Source organism: Monodon monoceros, unplaced genomic scaffold (assembly GCF_005190385.1).
Source record: "Monodon monoceros isolate NGI ecotype Baffin Bay Population unplaced genomic scaffold, NGI_Narwhal_1 Super_Scaffold_12, whole genome shotgun sequence".
NCBI classification, from domain to species: Eukaryota; Metazoa; Chordata; class Mammalia; order Artiodactyla; family Monodontidae; genus Monodon; species Monodon monoceros.
In genome coordinates, this window is record NW_021703768.1 from 15296842 (window position 1) to 15314441 (window position 17600).

General features: G+C 46.1%; 1 protein-coding gene across 3 annotated transcripts in view; it reads right to left on the reverse strand.

The window, feature by feature from the left end:
- Positions 1–17600, reverse strand: part of MYO10 (myosin X) — a 218473-nt gene that overhangs the window by 173682 nt on the left and 27191 nt on the right. Inside the window, exon 1 of one of the 3 annotated variants that reach the window (XM_029216318.1) lies at positions 910–934. The exons of the other annotated variants lie outside the window; for them this stretch is intronic. The gene's annotated coding sequence lies outside the window, so the exon portion shown is untranslated. Of the gene's footprint in view, positions 1–909; positions 935–17600 lie in introns of those variants that run through there. 3 annotated transcript variants of the gene reach the window in all.

Below are 17600 nucleotides of genomic sequence, written 5' to 3' on the forward strand. Positions count from 1 at the left end.
ACAGGCAATTTTCACAGAATCAGAATTGCAAAGTAAAACTGGTGAAATGGATATTTTTACATAGATTGTTCTGGGTGGTTTCTCTCACGCCCCAAACTTTCTGCTTCCATTCCATTAGAATAGAACACATATGCCCAGGTCCAGGAAAGAGGCCACCCACAAGCATCTGAAAACGAAATCACAGAAAGACATTTACCAGACCATCCAAGTTTGAGTGGGGAAGAAAAATGTGCCCACCATATGCAAACCATTATATTCTCTCACTGTTAAATAAGACTGATAATTTAATGTACAATGCAGGCATATGGAGAAAGCTCCTAGCTGATGGAGAAAACTCACAATTGGAGCAAAGATATGCCTTTAAAAGTAGGTGGAACAAGTTTGATCATAAAATAGATGTTTTATTAAAACTTGGGACGTTTTCATCTTAATCTGAGACAGGTATGTGTTAAATTCAACTTCTAAAAACTTTTTCTGCACATAATCAGCAGTAATAGGTTTACAAGACAAAGCACTTGCACAGAAAATTCCCATCTCTTTGATCTTTAGAGCAATCCTATAAGGCGGCGAGAAATACCATCCCTTCAAAAATAAGGTTTCCATTGCCAACAAATGATTTCCTGGCTCTAATAAAAAAAAGACTGACCATACCAAGTGCTGGTGACAATGTGGAGAAACTGGCGGTGATGTAAAATGTTATGTCCACCTTGGAAAACGGTTTGGTGGTTTCTTAAAAATCAAAACATAATCTCACCGTATGTCCCAAGAATTCAATTCCCAGATATCTACCTTCTCAAAAAAAAAAAAAAAATTTTTTCTAAAAAGCCTTGTAAGCAAACATTCGTAGCGGCATTATTCATAATAGCCATATACTAGAAATCACTTGTCGACAGAAAAAAAATGCACAACCTAAAAGTTGCGAGTTACGTTTTATTCGGGGACCTTATGGAGGACTTCAGCCTGGGAGCCAGCCTCCTGGACAGTTCCGAGTTAACAGTTGCAAACAGGTAAGGGAGGAGCCAGGATATATAGGGTTTGTGCTGGAAAAAAAAAAAAAAAAAGTGGTCAAACATCAAAAGATGACTGCTAAGCACAAAACCCAACATCTCAAGTTAATGATTTTAGTGTTTTTCTATGTGTGGGAAGATGCAAGAGTCTGGGCTCATTGAAATGATTCCTTAGATATCCATCTTAACTATCTAGGGTCAAGATCCTATTTTTCTCCACCCTGAATTCCACTCAGGGGGCACCGTCGGGGGCGACTGCAGTGGCTGATGGTGGGGACGGTCACTTTTTTACGGGAATGGAGGGCAACATGTTTTTGTCCGCACACTCAGATGTCCATCAACTGGTTCAGAAACAAAATGCGATAAATCTACACAGGTCTTAGTAATAAGAAACAAATCACAGAATCACCAACAAGGATGAATCTCAAAAACATTATGCTAAGTGAAAGAAGCTACACACAAAAAAGTAGAGAAGAGGCAAATCCATCGATGCAGAAACTAGATGAATAGATGCCCAGAGCTAGGTGTCGGGGTGGGCACGCTGCCTGCACGTGGAAAAAGGAACTCTGGGGGGTCGATGGAACTACTCTAAAACTGGACTGTGCTGATGACTGCACAACTGTGTAAATGCACTAAAATCCACTCAACCGTGAATCTACAATGGGTGACTTTTATTGTATGTAATTATACCTTGGTCATTGCAAATCATTTAAAAAAATTGTCTCCCAGCCTAGGTACTTCTCAATGGTACATGAACATTCTTAACCGCTCCATAATGGGAAAAACCCAATCATATCTCTATAACTGAGCAACTGCAGTATCAAGAAACACACACGCACAGCCATAATGACTGCATGAAAGAGCTGTGTTAAAACTCTGAAGATGGGTGTTGGGTTCATTAAGTTCTCCGCTCTTCATTAGGTAGACAAAGGGGCCTCGGAGACTACAAGGCTACAAGGAGACATGTCCGAGCTCATCTCCAGGTGAGGCTGTGGTAGAGGGCGTCCCTGTCTCAATCACTGGCCCCCCTCCCTGGAAGATTATCATAAATCCCCGGCCAACTGTGTGTGACTGCAGTACCTCCTTGGGCAAGAAGTTGTACCTATCTCCTCCCTGCTACCACGGAAACACGACGTAGCTCTGCAAAGCCTAAAATATTTACCTTCTGACCCTTTACACAGAAAGTTTACTGATCCTCATTTAAGAAGATAAAACTTCTACCATAGATTTCAACTTACTGTTGCCCCATTTCTAAAAAATAGTTTTTTTCTTTTAAACTATTACATTTCTCTTCTGATTTTAAGAATGATTCTCCTCCCTGAACTTTGAAAAAATGAGTTTAAAAATAAGGTAGGAAAACAACCCTAAAAAGAGATAATGATGATGGACTTTAAATACCATGCTGTGTGGCATGTTCTAATTACAGATTCACAGAAAAGAGAACATTCTTTAGCCAAACACACAACTCAGTCTTAGACCCAGAACGGGGCACCGCACTTATTTTTCTCCCACAACTGCTTACTTGGCCCACATTGAGTACCATGGTTCAGGAGTCTAACAACCTACACCATAAAGTAACAAACTGTTCCTGAAATGAGATCTGCTCTTTTTTTTTTTTTAAAGACAAAGAGGTCAAATAGATTTGTAATGGAAAGATTTATATGGTTATTTAAACCTGCAGTAAGTTAATCAGCCAAAAGAAAGTTCTCTTTTGCCGGCAATGACTTAGTAAAGAAGTAACCTGGCTTAGAAGATGTATAATGTAACAGGCTGGGACATGAGGGTCCCTGCTCTTGAAGATACTGAATTCCAGAAACGAGATGTGGGTAAAATGTGTTAGTACAAGGATTTAAACAGTATTTTAAAAACTGAGGTGTAACTGACATGTAACATATTAGTTCCAGGTGTACAACATAATGATTTGGTATCTGTATATACTGAGAAGTGATCAACACAGTAAATCTAGTCAACATCCATCACCGCACATAGTTAATTCTTTTTTTCTCATGAGAACTTTTTTTTTTTTCGGTACACGGGCCTCTCACTGTTGTGGCCTCTCCCGATGCGGAGCACAGGCTCCGGAAGCGCAGGCTCAGCGGCCATGGCTCACGGGTCCAGCCGCTCCGCGGCATGTGGGATCTTCCCGGACTGGGGCACGAACCCGTGTCCCCTGCATCGGCAGGCGGACTCTCAACCACTGCGCCACCAGGGAAGCCCTATGAGAACTTTTAAGATCTACTCTCTTTGTTAAGAGAGTAGCAAATATACCATACGGTATTATTAACCCTAGTCACCATGCTGTCCATTAGGTCCCCAGGATTTATTTTATATCTGTAAGTTTGTACCATTTGACCCCCTTCACCCAATTCCCCCACCCCCTACATCTGGCAACCACCAATCTGTTCCATCTATGAGTTCAGGGGGGTTTTTTTGGTGGGGGAAATGTTCCCATGTAAGTGAGATCTCTTCTCTTTTATAATCATTTTTGTTGTTGTTGGAAGTAGGAACACCTTTTCATCAACTGAACAGATGCTATTTTTTTCCAATCCTTATCACTCAAATCCACCTCAAAGGACACAGGGCATTTATAACATACAGAGTCCTAACACAGGCTCTTCCACCACATCACTACTGACATTTTGGGTGAGGTAGTTTTTTGCTGAGCGGAGATGACTGTCCTAGTTGGGAACCACTGGTCTAGAGTAACAGAAAGTTCTAGAGCCACAGCCAAATTAAAGGAGTTTTCAAACCCATTAACTGAAAGCAGACTCCACTGTCTCAATTCGAGGAATTTCCACAACCTCCCAAAGTAGGATCAGCCCAGACACGGTCTACCTGGGGCAGATCTAATTTCCGGTGACCTTGGCTGGGTGCTTACACAGGGAAGGGAGGGGCCTGTACAATGTGATTCAAAATATCTGACGAGCAGAAGGAAGGAGGTCTCCGAGGCATACGGCTGGACGGCAGTACTAGGGGGACTCTCTCCTTTTTCTCCTCTCTTTCCACTGTGCTGTTTTGGGTTTTTTTAAATGTACTTTTCATGTTTAGAACTAACAATGTTTTTATGCAGACAGCTGGAACTGCAGAGACGAAACCTCTCCAAACCCTGTGCTCTTTCACCTCAGGGGAGATTTCAACCCCAAGTCCTTGCAAAACCTCAATGCACAACTTGTCAGAATGTTTGGAAACGGTGCAGGTGAGAACAAAGTGAAGCATCATCACGCGTACAGAGTGAGTATGAAAAATACAGCGTGAACACGAGCAGTGGGGACAAAGGAGCATTGCTGGCTGGAGACAAACTTAGAAATGAAAGGAAAAGGTGGAGCCCAAGGCATCTCCCCTGCAGAGACAGCCACCCCTCGAGAGGGGACCTGGAAAAAGTGAAGCAGCTGGGCAGCCACCGTCCCCAGCATCCCTACTGCAGCGGGTGGTCTGTACATTCCTCACCACGCAGCAGGCAGAGCATGGGGCCGCCGAGGCTGAGCGATCCCCTGACTCACTTCCTCCTCGTGACTGTGAGGCTTCAGACCTGAGGCTGGCACTCCTTTCTGCACAACTGTCTCAGATGCCAAAGAGCCCTGGACTGCTTGGCGCCCAGTGGAACTTGGGCGGTTTCAGGCTCAGTGCTCAAAGGATGCAGAATTCAGGTAGTGCGGGCCCACCACCAACTGCTGAGGAGGGAAAAGTAATGACAGGAGGCTGTGAGCACACAGCCCAGAATGTCAGAAGCATGCGGCGTAAGGATCCCAAGTTTGTACCATTTCACTGTGGTTATGGAACAGTGATGGTGTTTGTTTTCTATAATAGGCAACGCCAGGAACAACTGTTCTACACCCATCAGAGCTGATGCCACCATGAAATTCCAGGGGAAAATGTACTGCTGACACTCATCTTCAGAGCTCATAGGCATAACCCCTCCCACACAAACACTCCCAAAGACTGTCTGAGAAGTGTGGCGTTAGCTCCCCAGACTGGCCTAGAGAAGTCTTTAAAGGCACTGCTTTTTTATATATATATAAGGAATATATTCCAGCTCTCTGTAGCTGAAATGCGCTTGTAGCTGTCAGCTACGTCATCATCAACGGCAACATCATTTCTTGGGCCTGCCTACGGGCCTAAAGATCGTTTATAGCACTATTCCCAGAGGAAGATGTGTCATGTCCCAAACACCTAACCATCAACACATAAAAAACAGTATGGTTGTAAACTGAGACTGCCTACATTCAATACTATAAAGTTCACAATCTGTCCCGTGCCCCTGGAGAGTTCCCAGTGAGAAGGATCGTGTGGCATCCATATTCTTTCCCGCTGTCCGCCTGTAAGGTCAAACTCTGTCACCACTATGAGCTGTAGCTTCCATGCAGAAAATAAGATGAAGAGTACATGAGCAGTAGGAGACGGAAAGGCAGAAAAAAGAAGAAAGAAAACAGTAAAAGATTTTGCCAACAATAAACTAATCTTTGTTCACTGTTGCCCAGGTGAAGATACAAAGACACATCGGTATCCCCCGCTCCCAATCAAAACAAAAACAAATTATGCTCACGGGCAAGACACTTTACTTATGAACTTGTAATTCTTTAAAGAGTTTATTCGGACTTCCCTGGAGGCACAGTGGTTAAGAATCCACCTGCCAATGCACGGGACATGGGTTTGAGCCCTGGTCCGGGAAGATCCCACATGCCGCGGAGCAACTAAGCCCGTGAGCCACAACTACTGAGCCTGCGCTCTAGAGCCCGCGAGCCACAACTGCTGAAGCCCGCGCGCCCAGAGCCCATGCTCCGCAACAAGAGAAGCCGCCGCAATGAGAAGCCCGTGCGCCACAGCAAAGAGTAGCCCCCCCTCACCACAACTAGAGAAAGCCCGCGTGCAGCAACGAAGACCCAACGCAGCCAAAAATAAATAAATAAAAACAAATAAATAAATTTTAAAAGAAAGTTTATTCCCCTGATTATGGGGTTCCAACTTGCCAACTGATTCCATCCCGGCTTTATATTCTAATTTTCTCTACCTTCCTCACAACTCCTCCAAACAGCTTTTCAGTTATTCTTTCAAACTACAGTGACTAGAAATAATCCCAGAAACAATTTGACACTGAAAGAAACGAGACATCTCCAAGCCTCTGAGACAATCTCAGACAGTGTAGGAATGTGACAATCCAAGGAACAAAAAACCAAATTATTCCATCTCTTAGTTAACCAATCATCACACAGCCAACAAAGAAAACAGAAAATGGACCCAAAGAATCAGCCAACGCACCTAAAATCTATTCAATCTATAAGTCACTTCACCCATAAATCCATCCACCCACCCACCCGGCCAGCCTTCCACAAGCATCTTTTGAGTCCCCTACTACGTATGTACCAGGCACTCTGAAAAGATTCACCAGTATATAAAACCGTTCCTGCTCTAAACCATTTATATGTTAGAGGTAAAACTATGCCTGTTCTAATACTCTCTTCCTATATAGTCTTTCTTCTGAAGAAAGGAATTAGGTAACAGGAAGGGCAGGAGAATAAGAGAAGGAAGAGAAGCAGGTAAATGGGAATGGGCCTCGCAGACTTCATAAAATGAATACAACTGTTGTAAGAACTCAAAAACTACTGGGAATGCTCTCTAACGGACACAAAACAAAAGGCTTCAGAACTGCGCTCCATTCTTCCCTTTAGCGGAAACAGTAGGAGATATAGAACAGAAGGGACAATAAAAGAACATTACAAGATGTTTTCACTCCTCGTGGAACGCAATACCAGACGTCCTCTACCTCTTATTTCCTGGAGCTCTGTCCTTTTCTATTCTTGACAAGAATACTTTTCTTTCAAACACACACACAGACACACACACACACACAAAACTGGTAAGATAATCTTAATGAAATCCTGGCTGTATTCTGGCTACCATCTGTTTTTAGAAAAAATACACAAACTTACTCAGGAGTTTGTCATTACTTCATAAAAACGAATGACCCAAGAACACAGTAGGAAGTAAATAAACTTGAAACGGCTATTTCTCATTTCAGCTGCGTACACGCTCCTTAATTCCTTTGCAGGATTTTATTGAATTCAAAAACATTTAATCTTTTCCATAAAATCCCACTTCCTGAATTGAGAGTTGCACAAGAAATCATCCAGCCCCAAAGTGACAGGTAACGTGTTGTTGAGAACATGAAAAAACTAGAACCCTCATACCCTGCTGGTGAGAATGTAAAATAGTGCAGCTGCCCCGGGAAACGGTCTGACAGGTCCTCAAAAAGTTAAACATAGTTACTATACGACCCAGGAATTCCACTCCCAGCTATACACATGAGAAATGAAAACATATGGCCACACGAAAACCGGCACATAAATGTTCCCAGCAGCATTATTCACAACAGCTCAAACAGGGAAACAAACAAACTGAGGAACAGACTTTTTAAAAAATGTGGTCTCTTCAGAGAACGGAGTATTATTCGGCGATAAAAAAGGATGAAGAACCGGCACACATTACAATATGGATGAGCCTTGAAAACATTACACAAGGTGAAAGCAGCCAGTCACCAAGGACCACATATTGTAGGATTCCATGTACATGAAATGTCTAGAAGGTAAAGCCAAAGAGACAGAAAGCAGATTGCTGGCAGCCTAGGGCAGGTGTAGGCAGGGACTGGGAACAGGGGGTGACTGCTAACAGGTGTGCGGTTCCCTTTATGGAGTGACAAAAACGTTCTGGAGTTAGATAGTGGTGATGGTTGCACAGCTATTAGTATATATGAGCGTTCGTATATGAGAATATTATACTAGTATACTTAGTGAATACACTAAAAACCACTGAATTGGATACTTTAAAAGGCTCACTTCTATATGTGAATTATCTCACAAATGAAAAAGAGGAGAGGGGGAGAGAGACAAACAGCTACAAGAAAATCAGGCTCACACCTGACTTCATTCACTCCCTGGATCCAGTTATCCCAAAGGCCATCTTCATCCCTGACCTCCCTCATTATGCAGGTCCAAGAGATTCCTCTTTCCAGTTTACACTGGTTTTTACTGAGTCTCCATCATTTACAAGCAAAGGAATAGCAGCTATTATTTTTGCAGCAGACAAATGTCATGACTTTCAGAAGACGTCTAGAATGCAATTCACTCACCCATGTCAACGACCATAAGTTTTATATGTTTTCCCTAGAACGTCAAAACGAGTTATTTCAATGCTTTGACGATGTGATGTATGTTATACTAGGATTTTATCACCTGTATTATAGGAGGCAGTGGTGGGTTTGTTTCACTAGCCAGTGAATTCCCAGCACCTAGAACAGGGCCAGACACACTGGATGAGGGATAAGTATTCATTCACCCTGAATCCCAAATCCTATCTCAGGGCCCCGCGCACTGCCCAGGGAACACATGGTGGCATCTGCAGGAACCGTGCTGCTCACAGAGAGATGCAGCGTCACTCAAGATGTCAGTAAGAGGCCACAGAAACCGCACTGGATGCTTCCTCAGAAGGTGTGGACTCAAATCCAGCTCTACTACCTGTAGCTCAGGACAGCTGTAAATTACTTGAGACTTCTCCACGCAAACTGAGGAGTCATCTAACGTGTCTGTTGTACAAGCACAAGATCACACGAGACAGCTTACCAAAGTGCTCCAAAGGCACAGGGCCCTTGACACAGCGTGGCAGTATCTATATTTGGGGTCTTGCTGCCAGCACCTCCCAGGTCACACCCAGGAGGGCTTTCAGCCATCGTATGGCTTTCATTTCACTTTCCTCTGAATGCCAAGCTACAGAACCTAAAAACACACAGGCCTAGTTTAAATAACCACGGGAACTGACCTCTCCTCCCAACCACCAAAACTACAACTTCAGTTGCTTTCCAGCTACGAAGCACTTAAAAATAACTTGCAAAGACAGGCTACACCCATCAGGAAGGTGATGGGGGTGCTGAGGGTGGTGGAAACAGTCTAAGTGACCGAAGTGCCTGTGTTTGTTCCATTTGATATCTACCATGATTTTATCTAAATAAAATTATTTCTCTCCTGTGCCAAAACCCATTCCATCTCTTCTTGGGTTCCAGAGAGATCTTGGTAGAGAAAGACGCTGTCTTAAAAAGGCAGCATATCCAACAGCCCAGTGGCAATGCCAGGTTATGCCTCCATCACTAACTTGGGCTGAAATCTGAGATTCTTCTCCAAGGACACAGGCCTCTCCGTTGGAGGGCAGGTACAAGACAAGGAGGAGGACACACAGGCACCTGGCACACGACAGGTCAGAGAGGCGGCAGAAGGCAGTGGGGTTTGTGGTGGTTTTGCCGTTGTTAAGTCAACCTTTTATTTTCTGAAGAGCTCCAGGTTTTACAAAGAAGTTGCAAAGCTAATACAGACAGTCCCCACACACCTTCACTTGGGTTTCCCCAACTGTTAACATTCATCACAGCTAAGGAGCCAACACAGGTGCATTACTATGAATGCAACCCAACACTTCATGTGGATTTCACACCAGTGTTTCCCTGACGTCCTTTTCCTGTCCCAGGATTCCATCCAGCACATTCTACTTAGTCCTCACGCCTCCTCAGGGCTTCTCTGCTCTGTGACAGTGTTTAAAGGCTTTGGCAGTTTTGAGGAATACAGGTCAGGTATTCCGTAGAATGTCCCTCCATCAGGGACTGTCTTAGGTGACCCTGGAGTGTAGTGGTTTCCAATGATGGTTCAAATCCAGGAGTCAAACTGCCTGAATGGGAATCCTGGCTTTATTGCCTCTTAGCCACGTGGCCTGGGACAAATTAACCTCCACACCCTCGGTTTCCTCATCTTCAGAAGAACAGAAATAAACCCTCCCTCCCTCCAGGGTACTGTGGAGATTAAACAGGCTATAACTCTGAGAACGAAGGTGAGGGGATAGTCAGGAATTCTCCACGGGGAGACACGGTCACCGACTGACTGAACACAGATGCTGGGCCACAGCAATCCCACTACTGGGCATATACCCTGAGAAAACCATAACTCAAAAAGAGTCATGTACCACAATGTTCATTGCAGCTCTATTTACAATAGCCCGGAGATGGAAACAACCTAAGTGTCCATCATCAGATGAATGGATAAAGAAGATGTGGCACATATATACAATGGAATATTACTCAGCCATAAAAAGAAACGAAATTGAGTTATTTGCAGTGAGGTGGATGGACTTAGAGTCTGTCATACAGAGTGAAGTAAGTCAGAAAGAGAAAGACAAATGCCGTATGCTAACACATATATATGGAATTTAAGAAAAGAAAATGTCATGAAGAACCTAGTGGTAAGATAGGAATAAAGACACAGACCTACTAGAGAATGGACTTGAGGATATGGGGAGGGGGAAGGGTAAGCTGTGACAAAGCGAGAGAGAGGCATGGACATATATGCACCACCAAATGTAAGGTAGATAGCTAGTGGGAAGCAGCCGCATAGCACAGGGAGATCAGCTGGGTGCTTTGTGACCGCCTGGAGGGGTGGGATAGGGAGGGTGGGAGGGAGGGAGACGCAAGAGGGAAGAGATATGGGAACATATGTATATGTATAACTGATTCACTTTGTTATAAAGCAGAAACTAACACACCATTGTAAAGCGATTATACTCCAATAAAGATGTCAAAAAAAAAAAAAAAAAAAAAAGATGCTGGGCCAGAGACACAGGACAAAGATTCGTAACAGGCAAACCTGACTTCCAGAAACCTGCGGTCCAGACCTGACGCCACGGGGCTCATCTGGGGACACACACAGAGCACCCGCGTGTGGGGCGCTGGCGAAGGAACCAGGCTTACGGGAGCGGGATTCTGAAGGATGAACAGGACCCCCCGCCACGGGCCAGTGGGAGTCTCAAGGTGAAAGGTCCAATTTCCTGCCAATTAGCTGAGGACCGGTGACGAAGATACACTGTCAACTGGCCTACCTGCTCTGTAAACCATCTGTAAACTATGAACAGCTCCACACACTGAAAAATGAAGGCATTCACCTTCCTCTAGTCCGAGAAAGAAAAGTCTCAAACTCTAACCGACCAGGCTCTAGAGACCACTGAAGCCTCCCCACTTACCAATAAAATGGGGGCCAAATTACATTGTTTTCCAATGCAGTACACTTTTTTCCAACTATATTTGTTAGAAAACAAACACACAAAAAAACCCAGCAGCCAAGTCTTTGAGGTATCAACTTTTAATTCCACCTCAGTCCCTAAGACTCCTGAGTCACTCAAAGCTTGGAAATTCTCAAGATCTCCTCGAGTAGAACTGATAGGTGGGCAGAAGCAGGGGCCAGGGCTGTAGTTAAGGCCCTACTGGGGGCGGGGACAAGAATAAGCCAAGCCTGGGGGCAGGGGAATGGGTGAAGTCTGGAGCCTGCAAACAAATCGGCCCAGGGCCACTGGGGCGGGTAACTCGAAGCTCTGAGTCCTGACGCTAAGGGAGCTTCCTCCCGTACCCCTGGATGCCAGGCCCCACCAGCACCAAAGCGGCCCTGGCCCAATGCGAAGGCCCTGTGCCCCCCTTTCTCGTTCCCAGGAAACCTCTCACTACCCGCAGGCCAGCGGTGAGAACAACAGGCTCAGTCCAGCCAAGAGCTGCTTGCCCAGCGAGGGGCAAAAGGGAATCTCCTAGGAGTGGAGTCCGGCAGCCCGGTCTTCCTCCGTCCCGCCCGACTCCGTCCTCCCCAGATCACTCTAGCCACACCTGAAGCCTCACCACACACACACACCAACTGCCCCGCTCAGTAAAAAGCCCAATTCATGGCTGGCAGCGAGGGCCTGCGTGCAACGCAAACCCACCAGGGTGAACCCCTGACACAGAGGGGCCCCTCCTGTGGAGCAGGGTGGACACGGGATGGGGGTAGGCGGGGCCAGGCAACAGCTCCACGGAGGCAGGACTCTGCCCCTAAGGCCAGCTTCAGGTCACTGCCCAGCTCCCGGCCTCTCCTCCCGCCATCCTCCTCCTGGCCTCACATCATTCTGCAAGACGGAGCCCTCCTCTACTTCACGGCAGGAGCGCAACTACGGGAGAGGGAGCTCGGGACTCAGACGTCAGGCCGAGCAAATATCCAATAAGCTATCACGGGACAGAAAGGGTTCAGAAGGGAGGCTCTCGTCCCCTGACCTTACAGCAGAACCAAATGCCCATGGGAGCTTGCACAGCACCCAGGGACTAACTCCAGATGGGCAGAGCTGGAAGGGTGGGACCGCACCCTGACTCTGGGCCCAGGCCTTCCGCGGGGGGCGGACCCAAACAAACGAGGGCTCCTTCCTCCCCCCATCGCAAGCTCACCAATTCAGACATCCCCACACCTCCTCTGACTCCTAGGAAACACCTGATGCCCTTTGTAGACCCCTGCACAAAGCAAACTCCAGCTTAAACGGGTCCAACACCCAGCTTAAACCACTGACCTGAACAGCTGCCCCAAGAGGGGAAAGCATTAGATCCAAGCGAAACCAGGAAGGAAGAGAGGCAGGGAGGGAAGAAAGAAAAAGAAAAGGAAGGCAAAGGAAGGAAGTTAGGTAACAAGGTGAACAGCCTGCCCGCAAAGCAGAATGCACTGCTCGGGAGTAATGTACTATGCACGCGATGTATGTCTCCGCCGCTCTTATTTACCCCAATAATGTACGCTCATTGCAAGCCAAGTGTTTGTCTTGAAATTATTTAGCCGAACGTCATTTCCAAACATGTTATTTAAAAATCATTTGAGAAGTTCTCACAAAACTGCACCTCTAACAAAACTGGCTTGCTAAACATTACCTAAAAATGTACGCTTTGTAAGCAAATGTCCTTCACTAGCATTATTAGGGACTCTGCAGTACCACCACCATTGTATTGGCCCACCAATAAAACACCATAGTATCCTACTCCAAGATTACTGAAAGTGCCATACTGGTGCGTGAAACCAGCATCCCTGGACAAACCCACGGAAATCCGTGTTTAACCATAACTCGGCTGCACCAACGGCAATGCATCTTCCTTCCAGACTTCCACAGAATGCCTAGGTACTGCTCTCTCTTACTAGCACCAGGCAAACTCGAAGGCCTCTTACGTCGTACAATCCAAACTTCTTTGTCCCCCCTACAAATGCCACAGCAGCTTGTCAACAGACACTGGAAATCTACAGAAATCACCACTCATCTCCACTGCCCTGATCCAGGCGACGGTGATGGCTCTCCTGGGGACATCGTATTTGGGCTCCAAAATCCAATCATTTAGAAGGGCAGAGCCAAAAGGGTTCAAAGACTCCTTCATTTGACTGGAAAGAGCAAAAGGACCCCCATCCACCACCAAAGAGGTTTGTTTAAAATGCAAGTGGATCATAGAAAACCAGTGAGGACAAAAGGTGCCTGGTGGCTAACCGAGAATTCAGCCCGATCAGGGTGACCCACCAAACGCCATCGAGCATTTGAAGACGTGTCACTACAACTCCACAGACCCCATTCATCTCAAGAACTCCTTGAACTCTTGTTGTTCTAAGAAAGCGCTGACCTGCAAGTATGTGTGCCCTCTTGCTGTCATCAATCAGAGACTGGGAGATAAGCCGAATTCTTCCAAGAAGCACTTCTGGCAGGCAGCGGAGGTCTGGAGCAGCTGAGCAGTCACAGAGGAAGTTGTACTGTCCTCCTTGGAGGTAACAGTGGCTAGAATCAGCTCCCAGGACTCCCGGGAGAGATATCCAGGAGCTCCCTGCTCCCTGGAGGGCAGTTCCCTAGGGACCCTACTTGCCTCCTGGGTAAGTGTCTCTTTAGCCCAGCGCTCCCCAACAAAAGTGGTGCAAGCCACATATAGGGTTTTAAATTTTCTAGCAATCACGAACCTTTGGGGAAAAAAAAAGAAACAGGCGAGATTTTAATAATATCTGTTAAATAACATCTGTTACTTAACCCCACAGAGATTATATGTTTTAACGTCAACGTATAATCAATATAAAAATGGAGAATTTTATATTCTTTTTGTCTGCACTAATTCTCAAAGTGTGGTGAATATTTTACACTCAGTGCACATCTCCGTTCAGAACATTTTCCACGTGCCCACTAGCCGCCCCGTGTGCTAGTGGCTACAGCACTGGACCAGGAAGTTCTGTTAGACTCTACAGATGTAACTTTGTGAGCTAAGATGGTGGTGTGTGTACAAAGGCATGGACGCAATATCTTCTTTTTATTTGCTTTTTCTCATTTTCGGGAATATATACAACGTCCCAGTGACAACCAGCAAAGGTAAATATGAATTACTCATCCTCACCTGCCCCCAACCTCACCTACCTTAGTTCAACATTCACCTGGGGGAGATAAAAGAACAATCTTTGTCTCTAACCTCTGAAATAACAATAAAAGAATGTGATAAGTCAGAAGTGCTCTAAGAATGTGAATTCCACATACCCAGTATACAAGATGATTAAAACAGCTTGGGGGAACTGGGTACACCAACTGCCCCGTGACATCTTGTTTTTAACCAAAGGGAGGAAGAAAAACATATCTGTTTACTGTAATACAAAACCCACAGCCATTTTAGCAGCTACGTTTTCTAAATTCTTGAACTCGTAATTGCACATGTCGGCTCATTATCTGAGTTATTGGTGGCTTAGAGTTAAGACAAATAAAACTAGACAATTAATTATACATTAAGCAGGAGAAAGTATGTGCTTTTCACCCTGAAACTACCCTCTTCTGCTCCCATCCATGACCAGATACGTTGAATGTGGTAACAGAAAGAGGAAAAGGTCTTGCGGATGTAATAAGAGTTGTCCAAAGCAACTGTGTTTTTAATTGGGGTTTCCATGAGCTATAGATTAGAAAGTGGAATGTACTTGAGGAACGGTAAAAACTACCCTGGAGCCCAGTGTGCGGGGATCTGAAGACTGACTGCAGAAAAACTGGCAGATTTCCCCAAATACCCAGCAGAGAAGGAGGGGAGCAGCTCTGAGAGGCAAACTGGCTGTTCAAACCCCAGGGGGGTCGCTCCAGCCAAGCCATTGGTCCAACCCGGCCAAGCCATTTGTTCTCACTACTTCCCCATGTCCAATCCACCTCCACCCTGACCTCGACCCCCGCCCTAGTCCCCTACACCTAATCCTAGCCCTCTTCCATCTACAAGCCGCCTTGGGACCAGCGTGATCCTGGCAAACCCTCCCTCCTGTCTTGCTTAAAGCCTCTTCCATGCTGACAAAATCCCTCCTGCGACCTATGGCCTATTGCACACTCTGGCCGCTTCCTCCCCCTTCAGCCTCGCCTGGATTCTTCTCAGGTCCCACCCAGCTTGCACTGAGTCTCTGCCCGCTGCCCTGCCAGCAATGCACACTTTTAGCCTGGGCATCAACCTCACCCACCCTGGGAGGCCCTGGCCTGCTCGCTGCACCTTTGTCCCATGACGGAGAAATCAGTACATAAATCAATGACTCATGATACCAGCCCTGCCTGCTAGATGGAAGGACTGGCACCACCTGTGCTAGGAAGGACAGAAGGATATAGACTTCTAACAGTGACCAAGAACATGGTGGACTTCGGCACAGACTCCACCCATCTTGACGCTGGGCGAGGAGAATATGTTTGCCTTTTATCAGCCCTGCCTTATTAATGATGACCTTGACCTTCTGTGTCTTAGTTGCCCTAAGCATACCTCTACAGCATTTAAATAGGTGAGAAAGCTTGTAATACAGATTCTGGGGTTCACATTTGTAGAAACCAATAATAAAAGTGATAGCTATACCCTAAAAAACACAGCACATCCTGGCCTGTTCACCACCGGCTCTACGGTGCTACCCCCCAGGGCTGGCCAGACTCCTTTTCTAGACACAGAAGGGCACTCGGAATTCCCATCCCCCAATGTCTTAGCTCCCTGGAAGCTTCTAGAGCCAGACCATCATGAAGCCATATTCTCCACATTTAAAATGACTGATTTGAGAGGCCATTTGCTTTTTCAGTCCAGGAGAAGGTGTGCAAAAGGACTTTCGAGAACTCTGACCTGGTGATCTATTTCCTTCATGAATCCCAAGGTAGATTCTCCCCCTTTCAGCAAATTCATTGTACCTGGGGAACCACCACCACCACCCAAATTCCAAATGCATTCATTCACTCTGCAAATGTTGACCTAGCCCTTGGCTGACAAGGCACCACGCCAGGGCCAGGAAGTCACAGGATTCAATGACGGGGACATGGGCTTCGGGATCCAGCAGACCAGACTCCAGTCCCCCCACTGACCACGTAACCTTGGAGAAAAACAGTAACGGGACACCCTGACCCCGTGCCAGCCGCCATTCTAAGCACTTCACGTGCGCCCACTGGTTTAACTCTAACGACCCTATAAGCGAGCAATGGATGATGCCTCATTTAACAGATGTGAGAAACGAGGCACAGAGCCATTAAAAACACCTGCCCAAGGTCCCAGAGCTAAGAGGCGGTGGAACGGGTTTGCTTTTTCTTTTTTGATAAAACAGCTTTATTCACATGTAACTTATGTCCCATAAAAGGATTTACACCCAAGCAAGTCCATCATCCTCGCATCCCACATAATTCTGTGTCTCCTGTCACTTAGCTTTCCTGAGCCACAGTTTCCTACTTTACAAAATGCCAGTGATAAACAGGGGGTTAAATAAGGGAATCAGTAAAAGCAGCCCACCCAGTACCTGGCTCAGAGAATGACCCAACAGCCTGAAAATGAATAAAAGACAGTCTGCTCTCCAAGAGTTTAATCTAATCAGAAACAACACTAGTAAATACAGAAAATAGCCATAATAAAATGCAGAGAGAGATAAATGACACAAGAAGGGCAGATAAAAACACAAAGGGGGATTGTGTGTTTAAATGGGGGATCTGTATTCCTGGAGCTGAAGTATTTGCAACAGAGAAGCCGAGCTGGGAACGCTGAGTTTACCATCACTCCATCACTCAAAACACAAAACTGCCGGGAGAACGGCCCAGAGCCTCTGTTAACAAGATGAGTCTTGCATATCTGACACGTACAACATGAGGCAATGAATCACGCTTGCTGTGGAGGGCAGTCTCAATCCCCTTTTCGAGAGATGGTTTTGACTCTTTCGGCAAACCAACACACACTTGGCTTCCAAACCCTCCGAAAGAAACACTTGCAAGAACGGATTTAGTGTATTCAGCCTCATACACGTGTTTGGTCTCATTCCGCAAAGCTCACTGTTGTTTTCTGAGGATAATCATCTCCCTTACTGACCTTGAAACCCTCTTCTCCCAAACTGTTACTGACCTTGGAGCCAGAGTCCCAGGGCTCTCAACAGAGAGGGAGGGCAGGGGGAAGAGGGCTGACAAAGGAAATGGTCTCCTGCACTAAGGCCAGCCGCTCTCCCACAATCAAAAACCCCCCACCTGCCAGGGCCACAGGCCTATTGCAGGTCCACTGATTGGCAAGGGCCACCAAGCACAAAAGTTCTGCCGAGGTCACCCACAGCAAAAGACAGCATTACTTTAGACGCAACCCACTTTCAAATATGTTTTATGGCTCCCAGGAACCCAGTGACACCAAGTGATCATTTGTTGTTTGCTTTAGAGAATAAACTCCCTTCTCTGGATGGAACTAAGAAATTTAACTCCTGATTTCAAAGATATTAACTGGCCGGCTGGAGCGTTCGCACGCAAATCACCCTGCGCGCT